Source organism: Canis aureus, chromosome 10 (genome assembly GCF_053574225.1).
Source record: "Canis aureus isolate CA01 chromosome 10, VMU_Caureus_v.1.0, whole genome shotgun sequence".
NCBI lineage: Eukaryota > Metazoa > Chordata > Mammalia > Carnivora > Canidae > Canis > Canis aureus.
The window spans coordinates 48,588,036-48,605,576 of record NC_135620.1 but is presented as its reverse complement, the minus strand read 5'-3'; the positions used below and the strand labels follow the sequence as shown (position 1 = coordinate 48,605,576).

General features: G+C 36.6%; 1 protein-coding gene and 1 long non-coding RNA gene across 11 annotated transcripts in view; one reads left to right on the top strand and one right to left on the bottom strand.

Moving 5' to 3' along the window:
* Positions 1-17,541, top strand: part of LINGO2 (leucine rich repeat and Ig domain containing 2) — a 1,132,704-nt gene that overhangs the window by 235,148 nt on the left and 880,015 nt on the right. The gene's annotated exons all lie outside the window — the stretch shown is intronic.
* LOC144321728 (uncharacterized) lies at positions 3,809-14,831 on the bottom strand. Its single transcript, XR_013387271.1, has 3 exons — positions 14,766-14,831; positions 11,715-11,797; positions 3,809-3,915 (listed from the first exon to the last, which is right to left on the bottom strand). It is a non-coding gene; the product is annotated as an uncharacterized LOC144321728 (long non-coding RNA).

The window sequence follows — 17,541 nt, the reverse complement described above, 5'->3', positions numbered from 1 at the left end:
CACTGAATGAGATGGGGTTGCAGAGTAGGACCACACAGCCCTTTCCTAGGAATTCAAGTGAGAGTTTCAAGTTTCAGGAGAGTTGAGGTCTGTGTTTGATGGCTGAGCACACATTAGGCAGAGTTAAGAAATGACAGGCAGGGGAGGATGGGGCTCTGGTGCATAAGAGGTAAGTGAAGGACATTCAAGACAGTGAAGCCATGTGCTATTGGGAATGCAAATTGTGTTTGTCAGCTTGCCAGTCATTGGACATCCCTGCAGCACAAAGGAAAGAGGGACTGAGCAAAGATAGACCTTGAAGTTGATGCAGAGAAGTTCAGGAAGAGCCAGTCAGAGCAGTGTGGAATTTATCTTGAGGACAAGGAAGAGTTTCAGTGTGCATGATCAGATTTGCATTTAGAATAATAATTAATTTAAAAGCAACTGTCTTCTGAGAAAGGTATTAAGAGGGTGAGGTGGAGATCAGACATTTATAAATTCACTCCTTCTGAGCAAGTTAACCTTGTGTTTTAGGTATGTATCTTAGTCTCAATCTCAGGAAAGCCAAAATTTACTTTTTATAGCTCATACAATTGGTATTCTTATATTTGTATGTCTATAGTCTGGAAAAAATATTAACTGAAGTCATTGGTAGAGTTTGAATTTTTCCCCAGTGCTTCAGTGTTGGGCCACAGTCCCCAGATTTATAGCACACCATGATGTCACAGGCAGAAGATATGTGGACAGTAATCATTTGTTTATCCAGATATTGAAATCTCCACCTTGCAGTTCCTGCAGGTTCGGCAGTCAGACTTGTTGACTGGGGCTGGTTGCTGAGGTCCTGTGTCAAGGGCTTCCAGTCCCTTGTCATTCTTCTGCAGAGCTGCTACACCTGATGACAGTGAGTGGCTACCTGTGCTCAGTCCTCTTACCACACCTCTCCTCTCTTCAGCCAGCCTGAGGCTAACTTTTTCATCCTGAATGTTTATTCCACTCTGCTTTTTCTATCCTTCCTATCCTTCTTCTTCTATCCTTCCAAATATCAGCAGACATTTTCAGTTCTCCTAAGCATTCAGGCTATTGATAAACAAAAGCCAGAAAGAATTAACTGGACCTGTGCTTTTCCACATGGCATGTACCTCCTCAGAGACCATGAGCTACAAGTGCTGATAGCCCACCTGAATTGTGATAAAAGTAAAGGAAGGGAAACAGAGAGGAAGAAAAACCCAAATGAAACAGAGTACATATTTCAAAGCTTCACCTGCTTTTCACACTGTTTCCTGCCTTGCTTTCTCAATTGCATCTGTTTAATTTCTCAATTTAGTCCCCATTTTTATTTATTTATCTAATTCTTAATAAAAATAAGAGCTCTTATTTATTTAATAAGAGCTCTCCTCTGTGCAGACCACTGCACTGGCCTCTTCATGTGCTGCATCAATTTGCTGGTCTTCTCTCCCCACCACAAGCTATGCCCAAGACCCCATCCCCAGGCCTGCAGAAGTTCACTTGAACATCAGGCCTACAGGGCAGGTTACACTGTATAGAACTCACTGCTCGCCCAAGCTTTCTTAATTTCTTCATTGTTCAGTGAGAAGATTGTACTGTGTTGTATCAAACGTGCTCTCTAATTTTGAAAATGTTAGGGTTCTTGGGGCACCTGAGTGGCTTAGTGGTTGAGCATCTGCCTTTGGCTCAGGGCGTGATTCCGGGGTCTGGGATCGAGTCCCACATCAGGCTCCTTGCAGGAAGCCTGCTTTTCCTTCTGCCTATGTCTCTGCCTCTCTGTGTCTCTCGTGAGTAAATAAATAAATAATATTTTTAAAAATGTTAGGATTCTAGGACTCTCTTTTTAATTATTTCCCCACTGACACTAGAGACTATTTTCTCCTGCCTACTCCATTTATTGTGTCCTGGCAAGTGTGAGAATCTAGACGTGTAAATTTCTCCATTCACACCCTCATTTGGCAGAGAGATGTGCTCAATGTCTGAGTGGAGGCCTGAGTGGGAGCCTCTAAAACTACATGGTGAGAAGTTCTATGGGATTGTTGCTGCTATAGCTCATTTACTTTATGAATCAAATAAGCCTTTGCAACCCATCTGAAGTTTAGCTGAAACATGGCTTTCTATGGAGAAATGAGTCTGTGTTCTGAATCACCACACTACATCTAGAACTGCCTATATTTAAGATTCTCTGAACATTTCTGTGGATTTAATAATCATCCCACCTGTGTTCCCTGCCAGGAATGAGAACTCTATTATTTTTGCAGCTACTGAATATGTTTTATTTCTTTTCCTTTTCCAGTGGAACGTCCAATAAAGTCGATCAGTTTTACAGTGTAGAGTGTTACTTTCTGAGAACAAGATAGCAAGATCCACAAAAAAAAGTTTTCACACCCTTTGGTTTAGCACTCTCATTTCTAAAAACCTATCCTAAGAAAATAATTCCAATATAGGAAAAGCTGTATTTATCAAGAAGTTTATTAAAACATGTTTATTAAAATAACAAATAGGGATCCCTGGGTGGCGCAGCGGTTTAGCGCCTGCCTTTGGCCCAGGGCGTGATCCTGGAGACCCGGGATCGAGTCCCACATCGGGCTCCCGGTGCATGGAGCCTGCTTCTCCCTCTGCCTGTTTCTCTGCCTCTCTCTCTCTCTCTCTGTGACTATCATAAATAAATAAAAAAATTAAAAAAAAATTTTAAAATAACAAATAAAAGACCATAACTTTGTTAGCAATTTCCCAAAATAAGATAATAGGGTAATGGTCAAATAAAATATGGCCCTTACTTAATGATATATTGTGAAATCATAACAATAATGCTTTAGAAAACAATGATACCATGTAAGGTCTGAAGTTACATTCATGATATGAAACAGTTAAATTTTAATTTTAAAAACACAGTTAAAAAATAAACTGATGGGTCCCTTTAAGGTAATGAGATTATTAGGTTTTCCTCTGTATTTCGAGATATTTCTGTATTATATTTATAATTAAATAAAAATATTGTTAAAAATATTATAATCAACCAATATTCACAAAATATTGAAATAACAGAACTGATTTCTTTGACTAGAGAGGACATTTGGGGATAAGCAATTATAGAGAAGTATCACAGAAATGTTCAATCCTTATTTGATGTGCCTATTCCTATCATTGCTAAAGTAGTGAATCAATAAACAAACATAAGGTAATAAGTCACTAAGGCTATGGTTTTATAAGTTTTGTCATTGATTAAAATAGGGGTGATTGAGGGACACCTGGGTGGCTCAGTGGTTGAGCATCTGCCTTTTTGGCTCAGAGTGATCCAGGTCTGGGGATCAAGTCCCGCATCAGGCTACCTGCAGGGAGCCTGCTTCTCTGTCTGCCTGTGTCTCTGCCTCTCTCTCTGTGTCTCTCATGAATAAATAAATAAATAAATTTTAAAAATAGGAGTGATTGTAACAAATCCATTAGTACTAAGATTTTAGTACCAATTATTGCTATTACTATTAATAGTAATACTATTATATTATTTAGAAATAGTAACAACTGAATAGGTATAAAGATAGGTCTATTTTCCTTTCAGACAAATAATAAAATAATATTAATAACCATTTAAAATTAGCAGAAGTGGGGGATCCCTGGGTGGCTCAGCAGTTTAGTGCCTGCCTTCCGCCAACAGTGTAATCCTAAAGTCCTGGGATTGAGTCCCACGTCAGGCTCCCTGCATGGAGCCTGCTTCTCTCTCTGCCTCTCTCTCTCTGTGTCTCTCATGAATAAATAAATGAAATTTTTTAAAAAATAAAAAAATAAAATTAGCAGAAGTAGATTTATTCAGTGAGAATATTACCTTTCCTTCTGTACATGAGAGTGTCCATGGGTGTGTGTACCATTGGAGATATCTTGTAATAGTTAGCCATACATAAGGGTTTGATATAATAAGGCATCTGTGAAGTCCTATAAGACAGCAAATACTCTTTTCAAGTAAGAAATTTAACACACATTTTCTCAAATTACAGTTCTGTGGCTTCTGAACTAAGAGATCTGGGATAAGTCACTGGATCTGCCTGAGTCTCAAGTTCTTGCAAAATTAGAGTAAGGATACCCTACTCTCTATTGCAAGAACTAAATGAGATAATAACTATTTCCTGGCGAGAAGTAATTCTGTGATAGTTAACTTATCTCTTGAAAAGGCAGCAGAGCATGTTGGTTGAAAGCACAAATGCTGGAGCAAACTTGGCTCTGAAACCCACCTCTGTCACTTATGAGCTATGTGCCCTTAGGCAGATGACTTAATGGCAGTGTACCATTTCCTCCTCTGTGAATATGAACATGTGATAATATGAGCACTGTCCTCATAGAGTTGTTAAAATTAAATAAATACACCCATATAAAGTACCTATGGCAGTTCCCAGGACTAAGCAAGTACTCAGCAGTTGTGTATTCTTATCAATATTCTATAGGTGAGATAAGGTAAAGAGAACCAGTATTTATCAAATATATTATACATGAACTATTATTTTAAACCCTCTGTTTATATCATCTCAATAACCCTCACTGCAATCCTGAGAGGTGAGAATTTCTTTCACTATTTTGCAGACCAGGAAATAGAGTCAAAGAAAACTCTAGTATAATCAAGCACCTGTCCAATTGTTGAAGTCCTTCTCTATCCCGTTTCTCTTGTTGTTAGATTGGTTCTCCTCCTAAAGGTAGATACTGTGTGAGTTAGTTGATTTATTTACCATGTTTTCACAGTCTATTTCATGAGACATGCTAGATTTCATTGGAAAAATCTTTGGTTTTATGCCCTTGTGTGATGTGTATTTACAATATCCAAACACCTGAAAGCCCATGAAAAGGCACAGAAAGGAAGGGTGGATTTATTTATTATTTATTTATTTATTTATTTATTTATTTATTTATTTATTTATTTATTTTTTAAATTTATTTATGATAGTCACACAGAGAGAGAGAGAGAGAGAGGCAGAGACACAGGCAGAGGGAGAGGCAGGCTCCATGCCGGGAGCCCGACGTGGGACTCGATCCCGGGTCTCCAGGATCGCGCCCTGGGCCAAAGGCAGGCGCCAAACCACTGCGCCACCCAGGGATCCCCAGGAAGGGTGGATTTATTAATGACAAGCCAAATCTATGTAGAGCACTGCTACCTGCTCAAATGCTAAATGAAATGATTTAAATAATTTGTTTCTCTATTTTGAGGGGCATTATGTGCGAGGTGCAGTTCTTGTGTTGAAGATACGAGGCAAGCCAAAAGGAATGATCTATCCTTCAATAAATTTACAGTCCATTTTTAGAGACAGATATTTAAAAAACTAAATGGAAATATAGATGTATAAGTTGTGATATTTGCTATAAGAAGAAAAATCAGGTACAATAGGAAAAAACATCTCTGTGAACTGAGGGTAATAAAATTTTGATAGGAGTAGAGGAAGGTTTCTCTGTGGAGGTGACGTTTAAATTGAAACCTAAGGGGTGAAGGGAAGGCAGCCCCGAGAAGGTGCAGGGAAGTAAAAGTAAAAAAGATGTCTCTGTTGCCTGGACAATTAGAATAACAGAGAAATACACTTCGGTGGAGTTATATTTTGGCTGAAGTTGGAGTAAGTAGAAATCACATGTAGTCTAAATTACTCTTAGAAATTTGTTAAATAGCCTGAGTAGAATACTATATATAGTTATTGCACAGTAATTGTTATGCCTATTAAGACTGGGTCTAAATGCATGTATCCCATCATTCAAATCATCATGTCTTTAAAACAAATAACAAATGCCTATATCCTTGTGACAGGGTGAAAAATTCTAAACTTTTCTCTTTTGCTTATAGGGTTTACTCCACTGCATTTTAGGATTATTTTAGGGGCACATGTGTGGTTCAGTTGATTAAGCATCCAGCTCTTGATTTTGATTTAGGTCATGATCTCAGGGTTGTGAGATCGAGCCCCGTGTTGGGCTCCTTGCTGAGCATGGTGTCTGCTTGAGATCCTCTCTTCCTGCTTCCCTGCCCACTATTACTCAGGCACATGTATGTGCTCTCCCTTTCTCAAAAAAGACAAAAAAAAAAAAAAGAAAGAAAGAAAGGAAGAAAGAAAGAAGAAAGAAAGAGAAGAAAGAAAGAAAGAAAAAGAAAGGGAAAATATTATCTTAGGGCAATGGCTGTTAAATGCCAGTGTGCTTAAACTTCTCTGTAGTTGTTCTGATCTATGAACAAAATGGTTTCTTTTAAGGATGCCCAGGTAGAAGGTTGGACACTATGAAGCCTTCCTCATTTCACTGTGCTTTTAAGCTCTCCATTTCTGTTCAGGAGTTAGGCTCCTTGCCCAGCTGTTTTTCTCTGAACTCAACCTCTCTGTCTAGCATAAGTACAGTGCTTAGAATGTACTTATTATTAAGATGTATAGAATGTATTATTATTAATGTACTTAGCTGTACTTGTAGAGACAAGCCACCAAAGCTTCTGTTGATGACCCTAATTTGTTTTATTTCTAAACTGACTTTAGAAAAATTGTCCTCATAAAGTTCAGAGATCTCAAGATCACTCTCAGTTTCTATAATTCTCCAGAAAGACTCAGAAATCATTAAAAGCTACAATACTTAGGGTTGTGGCTTATTACAGCAAAAGGATACAAATTAAAATATGCCAAGAAAAGAGATATGTGGAGTAGAGTCCAGGAGAGTTCCAAATGTGACGCTTCTAGGGGTCCTTTCCCCAAAGAGTCACAGATAACAGTAGTTTTTCTGACAGTGATATGTGACAGTACACAGGGTAACTCATAGTTTCAACCAGGAAAACTCACTTGAATCTTGGCATCCATAGTTTTTGTTGGGGCTTGGTCACATAGACATGGTTGACTACCTTCATGCCCAAACTTTATTCTCCAGCTCCTCTAGATATCAAGCTGATACCAAAGGACCCAAAACTCTCATGATAAATCACACCATTAAATTCTGTCATCTGGCCAAAGCCCCCACATAAACAGAGACTATATCTTCTTAGGAAGGACATTCTAAGGATTCCAAGATCACCTCCTAGGAGCCAAGATCAAAGATAAGACCTCTCTTGGATAAGGCTAATTATTTATTACACAGTCCTGTTCCAATATTTCAGATACCTAAAACATTTATATACAGCACAGTAATAATGGACTTTCTTAACATAATCTTGATAAAAGAAAAAGGAACATAAATCTAATGATATGATGACAGGGAAATGATAGTCATATCCCTCCAAGCTTCTATAGTTAGGATATTCCTAACTGATAGAATTGCCTATCATGCTGAACTGTAAACTGGTTGTTTTTGTTCTCTGATAGGAAAAATAATCATCTAATAAGAGTAGTGAGTTGCACAAAGGGCAGAGGTGAGAAAAAGTTTGAGGAACTAAAGAAAAGCTACGATAGTGAGAGCACACTCTCACTATTTAAACAATCAATTAACACATAGTTTCTATGCTGCCTCTATTATATACTATATTATTACAATAAAATAACTAGAGAAAAATGCTGTTAAGAAAATCATATGAAAAATACATTTAAAGCACACTACTGTGAAATATCTGCATGTAGGTGGACCCTTGGAGTTCACACCTGTGTTGTTCAAGGGTTGACTGTAACACTCTACTGTGTGCTTCTTTAAAAATATCTTTTTTTCTAGGCTCAGTGTGATTCTTTGAGTCATTGATAGTCCCTACCGGTTTTTCTCCAACTCTTTCACACTTCTTATTTCCTCTACAGAACTGGCTTATTTGAACTTGCCAGGTAAATGGTTATTTGTTTCTCTTTTCTTTCAAATGCTATTTGGTCACTCACTAGTTAATATTTGGCCCATTTTAGAGACTAGCTCTGAGGTTTCTTTGGTTCTGCCCAGAAGTCATCTGGTTGCTTTTACAACTGGACCAAGTTTTTCCCTTTGGTACCTCCTTCATTAGTAATTGTTAGTTGATAGCTCCTGAGTGGGAAGTTGCTTTCTTATACCGTCTGTATTCAGTTGTCCCGTGAGTGGCCTATTCCCATCCCATTGTATGCCAAGCAATTCATTTCCTTTTTCCTTCCAGGATTCACTCTTGTAGCATGCCAAACCAAGTCCCAAACAGATGTCTCACTTTTTCAGATGCTAGGCAAAGTATTTTTGGCTGATTGGTTTTTAGTGGCCCTCAGGGGCTAAATGATTTTTTTTTCTCTTATTTATTTTTAAAGCTTCTGAACATAAATTTGTTTGGTGAGAGATCCAGATTAGTAATCAAGAAACTAATGCGACTCCAAAAACCAACCAGCCATCAAAAACTTGGGTTTAAAAGCCACTAGTGAGATTCTGAGAAGTTAGATCTTTCTGTAAATAAGCTTACTTGAGCACTCATTAAGAGCTTGTGTCTCTAGGGAGCTGGATTGGTAACTTTGCAAAACTAGTTAGAGGAGTGTGATTGCCATCATCTAAGCATCTACAAGAGAAAGACTACAATGGTAGACACACTTGCAGAATGTCCAATTAACTAAATCAATATATAAATGTTCTTGAATGAATAAATATATGTCATTGTCCTCCATGTATAAAGATGTAGAAAGAATAACTCACTGGTGATTCTATATTTTCCTAGAAATTATAACTGTAGATAGACATTTAATTCCTTGGGATTAAAACAGCCCTCCAGATACATACCTCTGTATGACATCCCTATGGTTACTTCCACAGATTACCACACTGTTTTTGGCTTTAAACAACAACACACACTTAATTCTTTTAAAGTTCTGGAAGTCAGAAGTTTTTTGGGCTGAAATCAAGGTTCCAGGAGGCCTCAGCTTCCATTAGAGGCTTTAGAGGAGAATCCATTTCCTTTCCTTTCTTAGTGTATACAGCTTCATCCCTTGCTCCTGGCCTCTTCTTCCCTCTCCAGAGTCAGTTTAGGTACTTCAGTCCTTACATTGCCTTCTTCTTTGGTAGTCAAATCTTCCTCTGCCTCCCTCTAATGAGGACATTGAGAGTCCACCTGGATAGTCCAAAATAACCTCTCCATTTTGAGATCCTGAACTTAATCACATCTACAAAGTTCCTTTTGCCATGTAAGGTAAAATATTCACAGATTCCAAGGATTGAGATCTGGATATCTTTGAGGCCACTATTCAGCCTGGTATAACCTATGAACAGTCTAGAGTCTTTGCCTTACCTGTGTCTTAAAGTATGTAAAGGCTTTTACAGACTTTAAATACATACAGCAATAAAAATTCACTTGTTCATTCCTTCATTTAGTTATTCATTTTGATCCCATTTAGTGCTTTTTTTAAAATTTTATTTATTTATTCATGAGAAAAAGAGAGACAGAGAGACGGACAGACAGACAGACTCAGGCAGAGGGAGAAGCAGGCGCCATGTAGGGAGCCTGACGTGGGACTCAATCCTGGGTCTCCAGGATCACCCCTGGGCTGAAGATGGTGCTAAACCGCTGAGCCATCCGTGCTGCCCCCATTTAGTGCTTTAACCTCTGAGGTTATGTTGGAAATAAGTAACAGAGAGATCATTTTAATTTAGCCATGATTTACAATAAGATTATTAAGCAGCTTAATTATTTCCTGTGGTTAACTGTTCTTTGTATTTACAATGAGCATCCATTGAACCAGAAAGTAGTTTTGCTTTCTTAAAGAACCTTACTTGAACCTTGCCATCTATAAGTTTGAATTTCCTTTTGCCTTATTCATTCAATAAATTCAATCACTTGCAGAGAAGCCAGACTTCAGAATTTATCAATGAGCACAGAAAACAGGGGTGCTTTCATCTATTAGGATTCTTCCTGTTATAAGCAACATAAAAATAGTTTGCGCTAGTTAGAACAGAACAAAATAGGGTTGTACCTGCACAGGTAATTGAAACATCCAGGGTAGGACTGGTTTATCAAGTAAGGGTCAAAGCAGGAAACAGATGGAACACTCAGATTGAGAAATTTGAGAAATAGATATTAAAGGGAATATGCAGAAAGTTGTGGGCAGGATAGAAGGAAGCCACAAGAGAGTGCAGTAGCCCAGGGACTGCAGAGCTGTTGGTAAGCCTAAAGACTGGGAGAGGGTAGATATAGGGACCTGAATATAGATCCCTGTGGAGAGGATCATCTGACAAGAGCAGGGATTTTAGTGAAGGTACACAGCAGACCTATTGCAGCACCTCAAGATAATGAAATAGCCTTACTTTCTTTGCCTTTCTTTTTCCCATCTCTTGTTCCCATTTGCAGTTGTTGCAACTGTTGTAGCTGGAGGACAGGTGGGAAGGTTGTTACACATGCAGTCTCCTGTCCTCCCACTGAGCAAGACAGAAAAGGCTGGATGTGGAGGGGTGAATGGAAGGTTTTGGCACACCAAAGCATTGCTAATTTTAGGATCTCAGGGTTAACTTTTCTCTTTCCTATCAGTCTGCTCTGCTTCCTTCTTCTGTTGTCTGTCCAGTCTGAGACAGACTCTCTCCGCACCCTGCAAGGCAATTATAGCCCTTCCTCTTTCATATATAAGAATATGAGAAATGAGAATACCTCTCTCTCTATTCATGTAGTCTTGGCCAAATCTGCAGTCATCATATGAGATGACCTATCTGTCTTTCAGTCAGTCATTGTGGCTAAGGGATTGCAAGGCTCTAATGGGCCCTGCCAGACTCCTCTAGCCTCTGAGAAGGGGTGGAATCAGCTTCATGGGGCTATGTGACATGAGGGAAATGGATAGAAGGATTCACAAATAACAATCTCACATTTACATGTGAAATGTCAATGGATGCAGAGTGGCCAGTATTTTATTTTTTTCCCAGTGATTAGAAACTTTTAGGTCTAAAACGTGCTCTTTAAAAGATTAATGCATTAATCTCTTTATGACCAAGACAGGGTACTATTTTTAGGTACACTTTCAAGTCTCTCAATTGTTTTCTTTACTCACATGTGCCATAAAAGTGACTTTGCTATCATAATTCCATTTTCTATTATTGCTTACACCTTTTAAATGGAATATTTAATATTGAAAATGCACACGTTTGTGTATACTTTTACATTTTCTATAACAGTGTTCACATGAAATCTTCGTGACTATCTTATAATGAAGGTACTTTAGCAATTTAGGACTGTTACCTAGAAAGAGATTAAATGACTTACACATTTCAGGAACTTGAGTAGGTTTAAGCTAAGGCTTTTCTCATAGTAGACAAATACACATGTGGAAACAATTCAGGATTTGGTTATGTGTGTGTGTGTGTGTGTGTGTGTGTGTGTGTGTTTAATGATATACCAAAGACTAGGGGCTTGAACATTTTATGATTTCATAAGGACTAACATTCTTGCTTGCAAGATATGTTCCCCACTGACCCATTACTATGTATGAAATTTCCAAAGCATTCCTTAGGAATTTCTTTGTGGTTCCTCTGTAGATATGTACATTTGAATTAAGTGAAAAAACACTAACTAGGAAAGGGTCATTATATTTTCCAGTCACTACATTTTTAACTGAACGACATGATTATTTCCTAATAAAATGTAAAACCCAGAGGGAATGTGATGTAGGCACAGACATTTTATGAAAGTTTGCAAAGCAAAGTGAGAACAAAGACATTTCCCTGCTCAAAAGAGCAAATCTGTATTACTCTTATAATTCAAATCTGAACTTCTGAACTTAATAACCATAAAGGATAGATTATGCCAGCACTCTGTAAATATGCAGCTGTATTAGGAAATCAAATTCTTTGATATCAGCTTTATCAAGTATTTTAAAAAGAGATATTCTGACCTTTAAAGGCAGTTCCTGCAACTCAGCATGTGTAGATCTGCTTTATAATGCCCATGCTTTTGAGAAATTCCACTTCTGAGAATCTATTTTAAAAGAATCATTTTAAATGAGGAAATATATATATGTATATTTGTTTGTTTATTTACTTATTTACAGTGTGATTGTTAGTCATAATGCTTTCTATAATAGTGAATTTTTTAGAACAGAACACTGGTTAGATATTACATTGCAACAATTGTCATAGTGTTTTTACTGATCTTATGTGAATCATGGGAATATGCTTCAATTTAAAAGAAGTGAGGAAAAAATAGTAATTACATTACAGTCTTATTATATATAAAATACATATTTAGCTGAAGAAGTCAAAGGCTATAATACACAGTGTTAGCAGTGGTTGTGTTGGGATGCTGGAGCTATGGATGTTTTCCCTTCTTGTCTTCATTTTTAGAATTGTCTGTAATGTTCTTATACCACCAAACATAATTATAATACACTGGAAAAAATAACTTTATTTTTTTATATTCATATAATCTTTTGCAGTATATTCCTGAATAAAAGAATTCCTATGTTCCCTGCAACTTTGTATCCATTGTCTAAAAATGATTTCTAAAAAAATAAAAATAAAAATGATTTCTGATTGTAGTTGGTTTGCATAAATGATACATAGGCCTGGCTATTTGTAAACTGTTGTGTGCTTCTCTCCCAAAACTTTATCATGAACTCATGCTACTCATTCATAAACATTCACTGTGGATTGCATGCCATGTTGTATATTACGCTGCGTAATATACAAGGAGTTTGGTAATGATGATCTCTGGGATTGGCATGTAGGCTTGCCAGCTACTGAGGCAGAAAATGTAGTAAATGATAAGAAATGTGTCCCGTGATTGTTATCATCATCCTCGTACAGCTTCATGGCTGAACTCTCAAGCAGGACTGTAGGATAGGTTAAATGGGAGTAAACTAATTAGGCACGTCAGCTTCACTTCATCAGTAATGGGAGGTAGTTCAGCCAGTGCACATTCATGTCTGGCCATTTTCTGTGGCTCATGTATTTTGATAAATATCTTCCAGATGCCTGAGGGGAATGTCAAGCAATGTAGGAATGTCTATCTTGAAGTATTAGTTAAGTAGTTCTTAACTATTTTTCAGAGATTGAGGCTGGAGCTTCTGTAGGTGAACATATTAGAATACTGTGTATTTGTGGGGTTACTCTACACAGATCTTTGGGCATATTTTCTTCTAAGTTGTGTCTCTTAGTGTTTTTCCATGAATTCATATAGCCAGCTCATTGGGTTTTGCTTTGTGATTAATTTTTTTTAATTTTGTGGTTTTGTGATTATTATTGCTTTTGTGCTAGTTTTGATTTTGCTTTTGTTTTTCCAGAGTGATAACAAAATATACATGGAGGTGGGAGAATGGAGAAGGTGTGCAGGACCAAAGGCACAAAGATAGTTGGAGTGTTATTTTATGTAAATCGAAATACAACTTTCCTGATATATGTACTCTGATGTCTCTATTTTATGTGCATTTTAGTCTAACCTTCAAATCAATTTCTGAAAAAAAATGGATGTAGTTTTTATTCATAAATGAACGTATGCATGTGTATATATTCATACATATATATCATACATTTTTCCTATATGATCTGTTTTCTATTGTATTTAATTTCTTATCATGTCTTTACTTCATTTAAGTCCTCATAAAGACTGCCAATTTATTTGTTTTCTCTACATTTTCTTTTAATGATTAGTGAGTTTTTATTATTTATTTATTTATTTATTTATTTATTTATTTATTTGTGAGTTTTTAAAGACTCCAAGTATTAGAGTGACTCCTAGAAACCGTATGGATAAGTCTTTCATGAGTTGTAGGAATACCTCCTGTGCTATTCTTGGGAGCTGCTAATTCAGCATCTGTTTCCATATTTCGGGAGGTAAGAAACTCACTGCATCAGGTAATAAGAAACTCCCTACCCCTTCAGTAGAACATTCTCCATTGCAGAATAGTATAGTTTTATGCTATGAAAAAGGATTAAACAATAAGTTTTTTTTTTATTGATAGTCTTTCAAGTACCATGACAAGTATTGTGTCTGTCCAAATACTATTTCTTGAGTTAAAAGTTCTCTCTCATTTCTCCCTCCCAAACATATGGCACAGGTTTCATGTCCCTCAGGACTGTTTTATGAATGGATTCACTATGGTTGGTCAATATATTCTTTAAAATATTACATGTAGATAAGAATACAGTCTTTCAGAAGTAATCTTGCAAGCACTTAGTATAAAGTAATAATTATTTGATTATTTGCTGTAAGTATTATATCTCTCTACTAATTTTGTACATTTTTTATAACAAGGTCATGCCATTAACTCATAGAGATTGTGATCAGATTTTTTTTTTTTTAAACAGAACTTGCTAGTAGGGCAAGTGTACCAGTTTGAGATTACATTCAATATAACAGTGACTAAAACACAACAGAATTTTTTCTTCCATGTCATGGAAGCCTGGAGTTAGGCAACCTCAGGTTAGTATGTCATAAAGGCTCTATGATATCATCAAGGATGTAGGCTCCTTCCAGCTTTGTGCTCTACAGTCCCTAACACAGGTGTTGCATTCTGTTGCAACAGATAGCTTCTTGACACCAGATTTTCTGATCATCTAGTGTGTAATTTATCTAAATAATCTATCCTTGCTCCCTTTTGATAGTCATTTTATTTTATTTTATGAAATGTATAGAACTTATACGTGTAAAATGTTTGTGGTACACACAGATATATTTAGACCATAAAAAATTTGCTTAAAGATTAAAAAATTGGATTATAGTTATTGATTTTCTGCCTTTTTATCCATTCATGTTTTAGATAGCTATTCTCTTGCTGCAAGATATATCACAGGAAAGTAAAGTAGGCATTTGTTCTTGGCAGGTTTAACTGAAGAGCTATTTCTGGGTTTTGCTAATATTGGATTATATTTATTGGTTCATCAACTTTAAAGTTCAGTAGAAAACTGGAGTAGGTAGGTTGCTATTCTTATCTAGCTAAATTGCTCACCTTCTTTTCCTAAGACTTGGCCAGACTGAGGCCAACAGCGTGATGACCATTTCTGAGATCTTATTGGAGAAAAGTAATATTCCATGGTTATGACAGGAGGTAGCATCACATTTTGCATGAGTCCTTTTCCCCTAATGCCTTATGCCATAAATTCTAGGGAAAAGTACAATTAAAATAGAAGACGAAAGCAGAATTTACCTTGTTGGTGTAAAGCATATGAACTGCATGGCAACTCCATGAGCGAGGTCTATTCTTATTTAGCTCAAAGAGTTTAAGTAATTTAACTGCATTTATATACATACGAGAGAATATTCACAATAAAAGCTGCATCTATGTGAAGCATATGGGAGGAAAGATGAAATGACTATATGTATAGATAATCGTTTATTATATTTTGGAGCCTCTCATGGTTAGTTGGCAAAGGCATTGAAATATGCCCTTCTGTTATAATTGTTTAGTTAGAGGGTAGCTAGCTCATAATAAGACCTCCCAAATGATATTTTATGAGACCTCTGTATCCCTCAAGATAACAATAGATATTTCATGAAGTTTTAAAGTATTGCATAAATTCAAGGAAACACTACTTATTATATCTTTTCTTAATGTTAGGGCATATGTCTAGTAGTATTACCCTTTGAGTAGAAATATAGATCTAGATGAAATATTCCAGATTGTATTGCCCTCATGTTGCCAAGTTGAGAAATAGGAGACCTAAAGTATGGACATCACCAACCTTGCTCTATAAAGTACATTCTGAATAATGCATACATTAGAAAGTATCATTTTCTCTTCTTGTGATACTTAATTATTTGCTTCCAATTTTTATTATTTTCAACAACATGACATTTTATATTGCATCATGAGTATAGGATAAATATTTGAAATGCTTATTCCTAGAAATTCCCTTCGAGTTTTTCCTTATGAGCTACTGAAATGTGATTGATTTACTGTTTGCTCATTGATGCTGAGTGTCTTGTTTACCTACACATTATTGCATGAAAGATATAGTTTGGATCTACTTTTGAGCTCAGGATCAATAAAGCAGGCAAATTACAAAATTGCATGCATCCTATTTCTTTAATAGTGAATATGTAATAAACATGATAAAACAATAAGTAGCATCAGATTATGATGAGACATGGATTCACATGAGACGTGAATATAGCCTGGAAGAACCTGAGACATTACAACTTATATTAGACACATTTCAGGGGGTGCCCAAAATACTTTTCCAATTTGGATTAAAGTTGTCTTTATACCATCTATCCCCTGGACATTTAAAATGCATATCAGCACATTAGAGGTTCTGAATTTTACAGTAAAGATGCCTATGCAATATTGTATAACATAGAATACTCTAAACTGATTTGGCCCAAAGCATTTTATCCTAGAAAATATAATCAACATCTTGTGGGGCAGTTGTTCCTCTCATGAAATTAAATTGAGTAACATTGGGATGCCTGGATGGCTCAGCGGTTGGGCATCTGCCTTTGGCTCAGGGTATGATCCTGGGGTCCTGGGATCGAGTCCCACATCGGGCTTCCTGCATGGAGCCTGCTTCTCCCTCTGCCTGTGTCTCTGCCTCTCTCTGTGTGTCACTCATGAATAAATAAATAAAATCTCTAAAAAAATTGAGTAACATTGATATAGAATATATAAATTACTCCATTGACACTACAGTATGTTTGCCCACTTAAAGATAATCTTTTGGATTCAAATCTGTCTATCTGAACAAAAAAGGAGAAAATATTCATTTTATGCAATAAGAATTTAACTCATTAGGTGACAGAGAAAACAGTACCCCCTAACTGAAAATATTTGGTCAGGCAAGGGGAGGGAAGAAAGAGAGTTTGATAGAGAATGAGTAGAAATTCATGGTATCTTCTGTGGACAACTACTCAGGCTGTGTTATATACCGTAGCAAGGTACTCAGAGCTTTGTTGTGGTTTTCTCTTCAGTATCCTTAAGTACAAATTATATGTGAGAAATCTGTCTCAGAAGAAAAAGAGGTCATTATGCTTTGGAAAATATAGGAGATAAGGTCTTCAGTGATTGAAATCTGCAAATATACATTGCTTTAAAAAACTGTGGTATAACCATTTTCTTAGATTCATGACTTAACAGTTCCCAGTACAAACTGAGCAGGTACACATATACACAGAAAGAAGCATTATTCTGCTGGAAAGAATTTTAAGTTCTCGTCTTGAGATGGCCTTCCTGCTTCAGTGTCTAAAACCATGATCTCTTTGTATAAATGGAATAACGACCACTTCCTTTATTTTTTTTTTCCCAAGGTGATCTTAAAAAAGGCAACCAAGGATTCTAGTATGCAATAAAATAAATTTAATATTAATTTTTTGCCCTTTCCTCTGATAGTTTATAAAATTTATAAAAGTGTTTCTTGGTGCCCCTTTCTCCCTAAAATATATTTTAATAGCTACCCCCAAACAGCCCCGTTTCTCTATGGAGCCCCAAGCTCTTCCTTTAATTTGAATGTAAACACAGAAACACTTCTGTGTTTTGTAGAGTGTTTATGAGTGTGCATATGTGTCTTGTCCATGAGAGAATAAATACTGAATCAAGCAGAGTTTATTTTCTTTTTAAGATTTTATTTATTTATTCATGAGAGACACAGAGAGGCAGAGACGCAGGCAGAGGGAGAAGCAGACTCTCTGTGGGTATCCTGATGCAGGACTCAATCCCAGGACCCCAGGATCATGACCTGATCCAAAGGCAGATGCTCAACCACTAAGCAGGTGCCCCTCAAGCAGAGTTT